At 43.4% G+C, this 12,949-nt stretch overlaps 1 protein-coding gene across 1 annotated transcript in view; it reads right to left on the bottom strand.

The window, feature by feature from the left end:
• Nucleotides 1–12,949, bottom strand: part of TBC1D32 (TBC1 domain family member 32) — a 959,368-nt gene that overhangs the window by 702,573 nt on the left and 243,846 nt on the right. The window lies entirely within an intron of this gene.

Here is a 12,949-nt window from a genome sequence, read left to right as displayed (position 1 = left end):
AATGGGTCTACAATCCCCCGTCTGCACAAGTCCTTTGTAATGGCTTCCTCTCCAACCATATTCCACTTTGGCCAGGATACGAAATAGGGTTGCCCCCCGATCCCCCTTAATTTTTCTCCTTGCCTTAGAACCAATGACCATTGGTTCCACTCCTCGACAGCTATAATTGGTCTGAGCATCCCAGGGCGTGGGCTTACATTGTTCTGTAGACAGATAGAGTGCTTTTCACATTGAGCGATCCCACAACCTCTGTACCGGAGAGGATTGATACATTTCCCAGCTTTTCTAGATACAAGATAAATTGGACTAAAACAGAAGCAATGCACATGATACCTTCCACAATGTGGCATTGCTTGCACCATCTGCCAGTGAAAAGGATCTCCAGTGGGCTGAAATACTTAGAAGTACTGGTCAGTTCCTAAGTGTCCCACAATGATCAAAGACAACGTCCTGCCTCTCGTGTTAAAAATGAACATAGAATTCAATGCATGGAGATGCCTCCAATTGTCACGATGGAGCTGGGTCCAGACAGGTAAGATGATCACAGCCACTAGGTTTAACTACATTTTAGCATGCGTACCTTCAAGATACTGGCAGAACTTTTAAAGCAGATTGATGAGACTATTTAAAATTATATCTGGGACTCTACTCCGCCTGGATTGGCAAATACCTGACTATATGTGGCTGAGACCTGCGACAGACTTTGCCTCCCTCACCTTAGTTTCTACTACAGGGCGCAGTACCTCTCTCAGATAGTGTACTGTTGAATCAAAAAAATTCAAGGGATCAAAATTGAAGAACACCTATATGAGGAGGTCAGCGGTCCGTCTGTACTGTATGCTGGTTATAGGTTTTCCATGGGCCCTTATTACCCAATACTGCTGGAAATACATAATGTATGGACAATGATGCATGATCTTCTCCAGGAAGACTGTAGCACACATTCTAAGGCCCCACTCTGGCATAATGCTGCTGTAACCATCGATACACAACCCTTCATATGGCTGGACTGGCACCTCAAGGGCATTACCGAGGTGGATTATTTGCTGGTAAATACTCTACTTGCCCACCCACCTCCTACATTGTTTTTGTCTCCCTAAAGTGGTGATCCATGACCTCTTGAACTTCTATAACAGTGCATGAGATAAAGTGGCCAATCAGCAACCCATCAAGTTGCTCTGCTGATAGGCTGACAGGAGTTTTTTAAAATGTTACCTCTTCAGGTACTGCTGTTTATTATGCCTTTTTAACCAATTACTTTCTTCAAATGAAGACCTTCTTCTGAGATCTGGTAAACTGAGAAAAGTTCTAAAACCAGACACCTCATTTAACTGAGAGCAACCTGACCTGTTGCTGCAATATCACCCCTCCCAGAATCAGTTCGAAATTTTGTTGAAAGGCACATTTTTTTGGGAAACAATGGTAACACAATTGATGGTTTGAGATTAGATCTCTCTGTTCAGAATGTAGATGTACCTAAAGAACCTAAGGAACCTCAGGAAAATGAAACTGTTAATTCAATTTAATATTTCACAGATCGGCTTTCTTCATCTCCCAATGTTTTTCCTCATCTGACCAATAACTTGTATATTGAATGACCTGAAATTACCATAAACAAAGGGTCACCAGTATGAGATTATGAATTCCAGAGCATTTCATCAGTTTATTATCCTCTTGGCTGCTAGGCGTTTTCCCGCTGTGTGCTGGGAATTACCATTTTGCTGGTGTCATGACGAGCTCAGCTCGTCATCAGCACACGACTCCCGTGGGTGATGACGAGCTGAGCTCGTCATCAGCGTCGAAAGGGTTAAAAACAACCTGAAGTGGGAATTTAGGAGTACTATTCGAAAACTCAGATTTTTTGCTCCCTCCCCTATCGTGAATTATGTTATGTCAATCAAATCTTTCTCATGGGATCCTTAAAACTCTTTTATCTATTAGTAATGAACAGTACTCGAGGGCTTCTACTTTGGCTGCTGGTCGTGCAGAATTATGGTTGGCGAACTACTTTCTTCAGCAATATCACCCAGAAGCATCAGCCACTTCCCAAAATGAGAAATTACAGCACCCCAGGGGACTTCATCCCTTAACCAGTAGTGCGCCAGGAGGCACGTCTGCAGAATGGTGGAGAAAGGAGGCAGGGCCTTCGAACACCTCTCAGCAATCCCCCGGTGTGGGACCTACTAGGGGTAACAAAACGGGTTCCTGGCCCTCAAGGACTCCCAGAATCCAAGGGGACTTCATCCCCCAAACAGAAGTGCGACAGGAGGTGCGTTTTCAGAGTGGTGGTGAAACGGGGCGGGACCTCCGGCAACTTGGCGGGGTCGGCTTTGTTTTTTTTTATTATTAAGGGAGGGGGGCTATGTGCCCCTCTTCTCTGGGCCTAACCCGGGGGCCTGCCCATTTTATTAAAACCAAGGGGGAAAGGAGCCGCGCATGCCTTGTTGCGAGCAGAGTTCAGCCCCGGGGACTCCATCCCTGGGACCTGGCCTCTGTTCTGGGTGCCCTGGCCCCACCCAGTACCTTTTGTTGGGAAATCCTAGGAGGAGGGGGAGCCTGAACGCCACCACGGTCTCTGCCGGCTCCCGTCCTGCAGGACTCGGCATTGCTTTTACAAGATCTTCATCTTTGTGAAAGCAATTAATTTTTTATGCTCTTGCTTGCTAGATGCGGAGCGTTTGCTATTGCTCCCGCCAAACCGGTGTGGGCATCCCAGGATATAGCAGGACACTGGGGGGTGACAGTCCCCGGAGCGGAGTAGGACACAGGAGAGGTGGCCACCTGGCCCACCTCCCAATTATTTTAAAAGAACATGGCCCCGTGGAGTTAGTGGTTCCTGAGGCCCCCCCATAAAATATAGTAGCCCCAGGAAGGTGGGGATCCCCAGGGCACGTGGATATCCAACAGACCCCCAATTACTTTGTGACATGTGGCCGGAAGAAGTGGTGGTTACCGGAGAAATGGGGGGGTCTGAGAGGGCCTCCCCGTTTATAAATTAAAAAGCCCCGGGATGTGGTAGTCCCTGGGGCAATATTTAGCTGAACAAAATGCCTCAGACTCCTAGCCTACCTGAGGGCTGATAATTAACAAACCGCAGGAGTCCGATGTTTATATTTTTTTAAAATGTTGGCAGGATCCGCAGATTTAAAAAAAAAATGTTGTGGCCCGATGGGACCCCGCCAAGAGATCTAGGTCTACACTGCCCTTTTTTCTTTTACTTATATGTTTTTTCTGGGACTCGGCTCAAGCCGAGTCCCAAGATGGTTGTCAACAGTTCCTGGTTTGAAGTGGCTCCCCTTATTGAAATTGTGTCGTAAAACCTGTCCAACCACTGCATTACTGCGCTGTGCCAATTCCAGGTAATAATGCTACATGATTTATATACACACTCTTACAAGTCGCAGCACGACATATCTTCTCCAGAGGCACTTCCGCAAACAAAGTAGTTGAGGTGGAAACTGCCCTAGTTGAGTGCGTCATGGTCTTCGCTGTGAGGGGCTTGCCAGCCTTTGAGTAGCAGAACTGAATTGCAGCTGAAATTCATGAAGTGATGGTTGTCATAGTGACTGAGGCAACCTTACCAGTCCATCTCTGTCCAACTGTTGGTCAGTTCTCACGAGTTGTTTGATGAGATGTAAGCAGATGTAAGTAGAATTTCAGATATCATTTGATACCTAGCGTATGACTAGACCTCTCAGCTGGTGATGTTGGATTCAGAAAGAAAGACCAAAATATTATAGGTTCATTGAGGCAAAATCCGAAAAAAACATGGAAATAAATCTTCGGATTTGTTCTGGGAAGTACGAAATTGCCTGTGAGGTGCAAGAAGATTCTTTTGAGTTGAGAAAGCCTACAACTCCTCTAGCCTCCTGGACGGAGTGAGGGCTAGTAACAAGGTGACCTTCCATGTGAGAAATATGAGGTGTGCTCTGTGAATAGGTATGAATGAACTCTTTATGAGTTGAGATATAACTATTTTCAGGTGCCAGTCCGGGGAAGGAGTCCTTACTGGAGGAAAAAACTTTATATAATTCTTTCATGAACTGTTTCATGATTCTGCTAGAGCAGAAAGAGAGAAACTGTGATAAGTATCTATATCTTGATATTGCTGCAAGCCGTCCCGTAACAGACGCATGTACCAACCGTGGCTGAGCAAGCGATAAGAGGGAGGGTAGTTACCTGCCAGATTATGCTAGTAGAGGACGTAGGCTTGATTTCGCATGCCATAGGCAGAAATTTTCCCATTATGGTTTACATGTCTTTATCCTGGATTCTGCCTTGACTTGGAGAGAATACACCAGCAGTCTTAAGGAATATTGAGATCCTTGAATTCATGCAATTTAGGAGCTGTGCACAAAAGAGGAGAGAGGTCGGCTCAGGATGAAGGGCCTATCCTTAGTTCACCGTCAAAATTTTACGGGATGTTGGTAGGGGAATATGGTTGTATTCTGATAGCAAGAGAATCTCCGTGAACCAATGTTCTGTGGGCCACCCGGGGGCAATCAGGATGAGAAGACACCATTCTGCTGTCCTCTTGCTGAGAACCTTTGGTATTAAAGGTATTGTGGGGAAAAGGTAGGCTTAGATCCCAGACCATCTGTCGAAAGGCATTCCACCCGATCCTGGATGCGGATGCCAGCTTGCATACAACTAGCATTTGCAGTTTTCATTTATAGCAAAGAGATCAAGAGCCGGGTTGCCCTATAACGAGACAATCATTTTTAGCGCTGACGGATCAAACGCTCATACTTGGAGGCTGTTTCCAATTCTGCTTAGCATGTCTGCTAAGAGATTGCTAGTCCAGGGAACATGTCCGGCTGAAGGGATATTATGTGCGTTGTTGGTCAGCTGCAGATTTCCTGATATTCCTTGGACATTACTGCTTTGTTTGTTCACATAATGGATGCTGGCGGTATTGTCTGTGCTAACTATCACCAAAGACCCTGCTATCATTGGCAGGAAAGCTTGAAAACTGAATTAGATGGCTTTGAGCTCCAGGCAATTGACATCTATGCTCTTATGGAGCGGATACCACTTTCCTTGAATGTGTAGGTTTTGTATATGACCACCGCAGCTCTCCAGGAAGGCATCAGTAGTTATTACAAAGCGAGGTAATGTGGTAAGAACGTGTGGTCCTTTGACAGGTGGAAGGTCTAGTACCACCAGGTTAGAGCTTCCATCATATCTGTGTGAAGTTCACCAGGCCCTTGAACAATTCTTTTGTTTGAATCTATATTTTTTTGTAGCTGTTCTATTAAGTGTCTCATTGTCAGGTGTGCAAGAGGAATCATATTCATCGCTGAAGCCATAATGTCCAGAAGCTAATTGAACACACACTAAATTATTTATTTATTTATTTTAGCTCGAGTGCAAGTTCCTGGAGCCGTTGTTGCTTGTCTTGGGATAAAAAGTCTTTGTGTTGGGCAGTATCTAGTAATGCAGCCCCTTCTTGGATAGAGGAGTTGATTATCTTTGATAATTCACATGGAAACCTTGTTTGTGAAACGGCTTTTGCAAGCCTTTGTAGCCTTGGACCATTGAAATTCAGTTGGTGCTTTTATCAGCCAGATGTCGAGGTAGGGGAATATCTGATGGCCATCCTTTCTGAAAAAAGCTACTACAGGGGCTAGGCAGTAGCTAAAAATGCAGAAAGCTGATCAGAAGCTCATTTTGAGAACTTTTATGTATGAGTGGGAATGCAGAAGTATAAATCCTGTATATTCCGAGCTGTTATGTGGTGTCAGAGAGGGCGACCACGTAAAAGGATTGTTTCCGGAAATACTTGTTTCATTTCTGGAGATTTATGATGATCGCCACACCTCTATCTTAGTGTATATGATGAAAAACCGAGAATAGACGCCCATACCTTGCTGGAAATGTGGGCCTTTCTCTATGGAACATTTGGTTAGCATAGCTAGCACTCCTTTCCAAAGCAGATGGAGATGAGGTGGGCACCTTCCTTTTGGTGGAGTGGTGGGAGGAATATGCGTGAACTTAAACGTCTGTCCATATGTAATGAGATCCAGAGCTTATTTGTTTGAAGCTATTTTTGCCCAGAGATGACAAAATGCTGGATTTCTTTCTTCGACAGGATGGCATAGGCAGCCCCAGAACGTTGTCATTGTAGTAAGCTAGCCTAAGGGCTACTGAGAGGATTGATAAGTCTGATCCTCTTGTATCCTCCTTGATACGGATAAGTGTCTCTTTCGCGGGTAGCCATAACGGGTGTTTCTTCCGAAGTTGTAATATGCCAAAAGATTCTCTGAGTCAGTCAGCCTTGTCTGCTTTCAAGGCATGGTTGACGTGCTTGCCAAACAGAGCATCGCCATGGTAAGGTAAAAATATTCCAAATATTTGCACCTCAGATTCTAAATGCTGTGGCCTTGAACTAACCTTGGTGTCTAGGGACCATTGACATTGCTAGTTGTGGGAATCCTATTAAAGCTATATCTATAGCAAAATCTATGTTTTCTGATGAGGACATGTCCCCCCCTGCAGAATATTTTTAGTTTCTGCCCTTTTTGTCTTCCGGCAGAAATTCTATGCATGTGGCAATGTCTGGCAACATCTGGTGGTTATACCTGCCCCGTATTGCCAGTGAATTGGCAGCCCGTACAGTAGCACCAGACATAGTTGAGAACGTCTCCTTGCTGGTTAGACGGGGTTATGAGTGACAGGGTTTTCCATGATTATAATTCCTCCCGGATATATCAATATTCAAAATAGGTCTCGCAGCTTTTTAATTTAAAATCAAAGAAAACAAACAGATTGCTTGTTTGCTATTGGAAGTTGGACGTCTTTGGCCTCTCGTTTCCCAAGGGTATGGAAAGCACAAAAAATCATCTGAATGGGAATCCACTAGATGTAGGCCTTCTATCATCACCAGATGTGAACGGGTCGTTCCCGGGAAGCATGGCAATATTTGACACTGGAATCATTCTTGTAGTGGCAGGAGCATCAGAGGATGCTGACATATCAGACAGAATGTGACCTTGCAGGCTCAGGAAAGTGTTTGTAGTGATCCTGCAACATGCCATGTGGGTCTAGTACTAGAGTTACATGGACCTGTCCCATGCTAGGAAGTCAGAGGCAGAGCGAAGTCGTGAAATTGCTGCACATATTGCCTATCCATATATTGCTGACTGTTGTAGACATGCTTGTATTAGCCGCCTTTATTCCTGACATTAAGTTATTCTGGATTAAGTGTCTTTTGTTCTTGTTGATTACAGTGCTTTAGTCGTTGTTTGAATTGTCATCAAGATTATCGTCAATGAGGGGGCGAAGACGACTAGCCTGACGTCGACAATATTTGTTGTGGTTGAGGCTGTCACAGAGGATGCAGCTATAGGAAGGGCCGCCAATGACGAAGACGTCATAGATGGTGCAGTCGTAGATGAGGCTGTTGTAGATGAGGCAGTTGTAGATGTAGTTATCGTAGACGAGATTATTGTAGACAAGGTCGTCGTAGATGAGGCAGTCGTAGAAGACAGTGGCAGATGAGGCCATCCTAGACGACCGTTGTGGACAACCATCATAGATGAGGCCATCATAGACGAGGCTATTGTAGATGAGGCCATTTGCAGATGAGAGCGTCTTAGATGAGAGTATCGTAGACGAGGCCATTGCAGACAATGCCATCGTAGACGAGGCAGTAATAGATAACATGGTTGTGGGCACGGGCATTGTAATTGTGGTTAACAATGATTTTGACTGTGGTTTTGCAGTAGACACCTCATGGTCAGGTTATGGAGATTTCCCTGATGGAGTGTCAGGGCTAAAGAAGGAGTTGAAGGGTCTTCCTCTGAGGAAGTTTTTTCATTTTTCTCCCTCTGTGAGAAAAGTCTTATGAAGGTTCACGGTAAGTCTTTTTTATGGCTTTTCTGCGTGTCTTCTGGAGAACCTTGGAGCACCGCTCCCTTTGACCTCTCCTGTGAGGTGAAGGAATCCTCACTGTCCTCATCAGAAGAGGCACGATTTAAGTTTCTTTAGTCCCAATATTAAACTCATCTCTCTGAACGTGACAGTTTTTGAGGGAAAGGTTAGACATATTTTGTAGTCCTTTATCTTGTTTTCTAGTACTCTGACATAATAGTGACAGGGTCAGAGAAAAGAAACATGAAATATAATCTTGGATAACCCAAAAAGAAGTAATAGCTGAAGAAACTGAGCAGAGCATAAGAAGACTCCCTTCACATGACATGAGGTAGAAAATATGAGCAGCTCAGCCTCTGTTGGGAGTGTTCTCGAGGGTACTGCCGCCTGATTGGTTATAATTCAAGTTTGGTTCTTTTTAAAGGACATAGATAGGAAATTAAACTTAATTTTTCCATGGCATTATAGCCTATGATAGTGATACATACAGCGTTGCTATGGTACTGTGGGACTCCAACTTCGACGAAGGGGAATGATTCAAGCATGTGAATCTATGAAAGATCCAATACTGGAGAAACAGGTATATTAAATGTAAATTCCTTTTTAGAATTAAGTCAGTTTAAAGGACAAGTTTATATACTGTTACAAGTGTCTTTTGTTTGGTAATATTATCCCAACCCCTGCCAGATCCTGTGGACAGGCAAATGTTTGTACTACAGTGGTTACAGTAGTTAATGTGGAGTGTAAGAACAGATTCCAACCTCTGAGTGAGATGGAGAGCGATCTGAGTCAATCCAGCAGTTCCTGCACAAAGTGGCCCCTAAATAGCTAACCACACACAACAACTAGCAGGTGGCAGGCCACGGCACAGTTCAACTATTTGAAAGCAGACATTGATGGGAAAAAAATGCTATCACTATGCTCGCACAATTATTAACTGTGAAAGTAGACAAGTTAAGCGAAATACTAAGTAACCTCATTAAGGAGGAGAGGAATAGACCCACTAGTAGACCTAAGCAAAATCCCCTGGCAAGAGACACTTCAAGCAGTCAAAATGATTCAAGAATAAATGCTACTCTCCCAGTAGGGCAGTGTGGCAGGGGTTGAAGGGACATTGTAACAAAGAGGGAGAATATCAAACAACTTGGTGGTGCCCCAAAAGGGATGGGACAAAATCCCCTATTCCCCTGGGACGCAAGGCATCCTCTAGGTATGAGGATCAGCAGACATAACTATGTTAGACCGATAATGCAGACTAAGAGCCCTGTGATCTCAAAAAGAACCGATATAGTCCTGTGGCCCCTTGTATACAGGTAAGAGATTGCAAGTAGCCAGTTGAGCAGAGAAATCTTTATGATAAATGTGTCACAATTGCCGCCTAGGACGCTCAAAAGCAGATAATAATTAACCAACAAAGTTATTCAATGGTTATGGCATGTTCGTAACTGCAGATCTATAATAAAGGAGGCTGCTGTGAAACATTACTCAAATAAGCACAGTAATATGGAACATATTGGAGCAGATGTGTTGGCAATGAAATAATTGAGGGCCTCATTGGTCTGGAGAATAGAATAACTTACAGCTCAAATATTATTCAAAAATTGAATCCGCCTTCTGAGGCAATCCCAGACAGCATACGTGGCCACTGATCACTGCTAAATGAGGTGCAAGGGAGGCGAGCAGAAAGATCTAGCTCTTCAGGGGCTTCGGTTATAGATTGACCCTAACAGGCCCAGTTGTAAAAAAAACTGGTGATAACCACATTTCAGCTAACACTCTGAATGAGTTAAACGTCAACAAACTACAGCGGAACACAAGTATAGCTGGGGAAGTCACCAGGAATTGTAAAAGAGAGTAAATAACCTGTACAGTAAATGCACAGACTTTCCACCCAGTATTGCCCTCCATGAAATTCCAACTGTGCCCGATGAAAGGACAGGAGCATCATTAGAACTATTGTCATGGAATCTCGCTGGACTTGAGGCAAAGCCTACTGATTTAGAGTGGGGAGAATTTATTGATAAACCTCATATTATCCTCTCTCAGGAAACTTGGGCGACGCAACCAGTCTACAAAACAGGTTACCTCTCATTTTATGTCTATGCTTCTTCTGCTAGTTCTGGGAAAGCTTCGGGAGAGGGGGGGCTACTTATCTGACTAAAAATTACTATCCCATGCAAGGTCAAAACCCTTGATACTGGATTGAAGGCTCTACTGGGGGTTATTCAGCCTCTTCAGACTACCTCTACATATATACATATTGCAGTGGTAAATATATTTGCTCAGTTCCGGACAACACAGTATCCCAAACATTATATGCCTTGCAAACTCTGCTCAAATCAAGACATAATACTTCGCCTGTGGTTATAGCTGGGGACTGCAACACAAACTTTGAACCCTTTGGGCCCTTCTCATCCTTACTGTCCATAGAAGACGAGAAGTAGGGAATACCTGAACATTTAACTAACCCTGACAAAAAATGGTGGCTAGTCACCGTTTTCATTTGTCTCTGGTACACAGACTAAGACCTACTAATGGGCGCACTAACTCTGACCACAGTCCTAAACCAACCTCTAAACGAGGATGGGCCACAAGCCACATAGATTATGTATTCCTTCATTTAACCGTATGGCATTATATAGGCGATATGGAAGTGGTAGTGCATCCGGATAGCTATCATAATGCTCTTGTGGCAGAACTTTATGTTGATCTGTTCGACAAACCACAGGAGCATATTTTTAATAACATCTGCTCAGTGCCAATAACTGTCACACATAATATCAGGAATATAAATGGCTCAATATAAATGACAATGGACAAGCCATGGCTAGGCTATATCAAGCTTTTACGGATTTTGTTGAACCATATGAAAATATTAACTTTACTAGGTTTACCTTTGTCCCAATACATTTAGACTTTTTTGAAATTCTAAAATCTAACTTGAGAAATCATACTAAGAAGTCGCAAGCCAAAACCACATTATGTCCTTGGTTTACACAATAATGCACGGTGGCAAAACTGGGTCTGATTAAGGGTGTAAAAGCGGGTGATAAATTAACAATAACTCTGGTAATGGACATAGTGTAATACCAACTGGGATGCAAACAACCAGCCCTCATCCACCTACATGAGTTGTTTTCCTCCCAAGGAAACTGAATCAGCTAACCAACTTATGAAAAGAGAAAAAACACAGGCCCTGAAAGCATCCCAGGGGACTTATTTCTCTCAGAGCCTGTCATATGGGCTCCTTACTTGAATACACTCAGTAATGCCATTGTTGGTGGTGAGAACATTCCTGAGATGCGGCGTGGGACCATTATTGTCCCAATTTATAAAGAGGTGGCAAAAGACAACCCTGCAAACTATGAGCCCATTAGCCTTGTTGATAATACCTGGAAAATATTTTGCAGACACATGTTCTCCCGGCTTCAGGGATGGATGAGTGACAATCGGGTTTTGTAAGGCTTTCAGGCAGGCTACCGGGAGAAAATAAGTACCATTGAGCAGGTGTTTCATTTCCCAACTGTTTGTTGAAAGTACATTACCCTAAGAAAATACATGTGTATGTAGCTTTCAAGGATTTGTGCTGCTTTTAATTTGGTGAATAGAGAATTTCTGTGGAAAGTACTTGGGCAGTATGGTATACCAGAATACTTTTTACATATTCAAACTAAATTGTACACAGACACTTAAACACAAGTAAGATCCTGAAACTGTTCAAGTTGACATCAAGCAGGACTGTTTCCATAATTCCTGAAGTATACAGAGCAGTGACCCCAGGGGCGCCTTGTATGTGGTTGAAATATGGGGCTCTGGGGATGTTATTCAGTTGAAGTGCACAGACAATAAATTCCTGTGATCCCTACGCAATTTATCAAATAGTATGATCTGAACCTCCAAAGTACAAATCATATTCCTTGACTAAGAATTATAAACTATTGGGTCAGAATTTGGATAACGCTGCACCTGGATTCTTTTAGAGCTGCCCTTGAGGAGTTAATTGTATTAGACATAAGCTGTTTTACATCCTGGCTGAGGACAGAAAAAGTTTTATGTTGGAAGCTAAAGACAGGGTGTTTGGAATGAGCCAAGCAAAATGAATAGAAGCAAACTCACTTAGATCAAGGGCATATATTGGGATTACATCTTTTGGAAGCGTGGCTTGAGCCGCGGTCTAATTGTATGATTGACAAGTTCTTATCCCATAAATGTTGGCACAAGTTCGAAACATTCTGCGATAGAATTAGCTCTAATAAGGCCAAAACCCTATATATTAGTTTCAGAATTGCCACGCTCCTCCTTAAGGTGGTCACAGCCAAGTGGGACAAGAAAAGTGACACAGTAGGGGAATGCCCCTCGCTCCAATATCCTGGAAACAAAGCACTTCTATCCATATATAATAAGCCAAGCTCCAAGTAGATTATTCCACTCTGTACGTCTCTGGGTGTTAAACAGCACCTGGAGGCATTATGGTAACTTAAAAGTGACAGATCTAGACCAATTATTTTTGCTCAATTGTGATTTTTAAACTGGGCTTGACACTTAACACTATCGCTGCTGCAGCAATTCCCCTCCTGTGCTGAAAATCCTTGGAATCCATTGTTCATGACGAGCTCAGCTCGTCATAAGTACACGACCAGTGTACTGCATGACGAGCTGAGCTCGTCATGAGCATCGAAGGGGTTAAGATTTAGAACTTTGAAGTAGTATGTGCTGTAAAGAAGTCTATGATGTAATACTTGACTGAGGGAGGTCATATAACAGGAAACCTGTGCTGGTCCTCCATATCTGGCCCGCTTGTTAATGCCATGTCCCTACGACTATCCCACCAGCCAATTTATAACGAATGGCTTCCTTTGCCAACATTGCCCTGTGAATTTTAATCTTTATCTGACTATTGTACCCGTCACTTTATATTTGCCTGGTTTTTGCATGCTGAAGACTGATGCTTTGTGATTTTGATTGTTTGATTTTTACTCATCCTGGTGTGATATTAATTCATGAATTTAATTTGCATATGAGTGTTGCATTCAACACTTCAAAACCTTTGACCTCTTGCACTTTAAGGATTGTTCCC

The sequence above is a fragment of the Lissotriton vulgaris genome, chromosome 6, assembly GCF_964263255.1.
Source record: "Lissotriton vulgaris chromosome 6, aLisVul1.2, whole genome shotgun sequence".
Classification (NCBI taxonomy): Eukaryota; Metazoa; Chordata; class Amphibia; order Caudata; family Salamandridae; genus Lissotriton; species Lissotriton vulgaris.
This window is presented reverse-complemented; position numbering and strand designations above follow the sequence as displayed.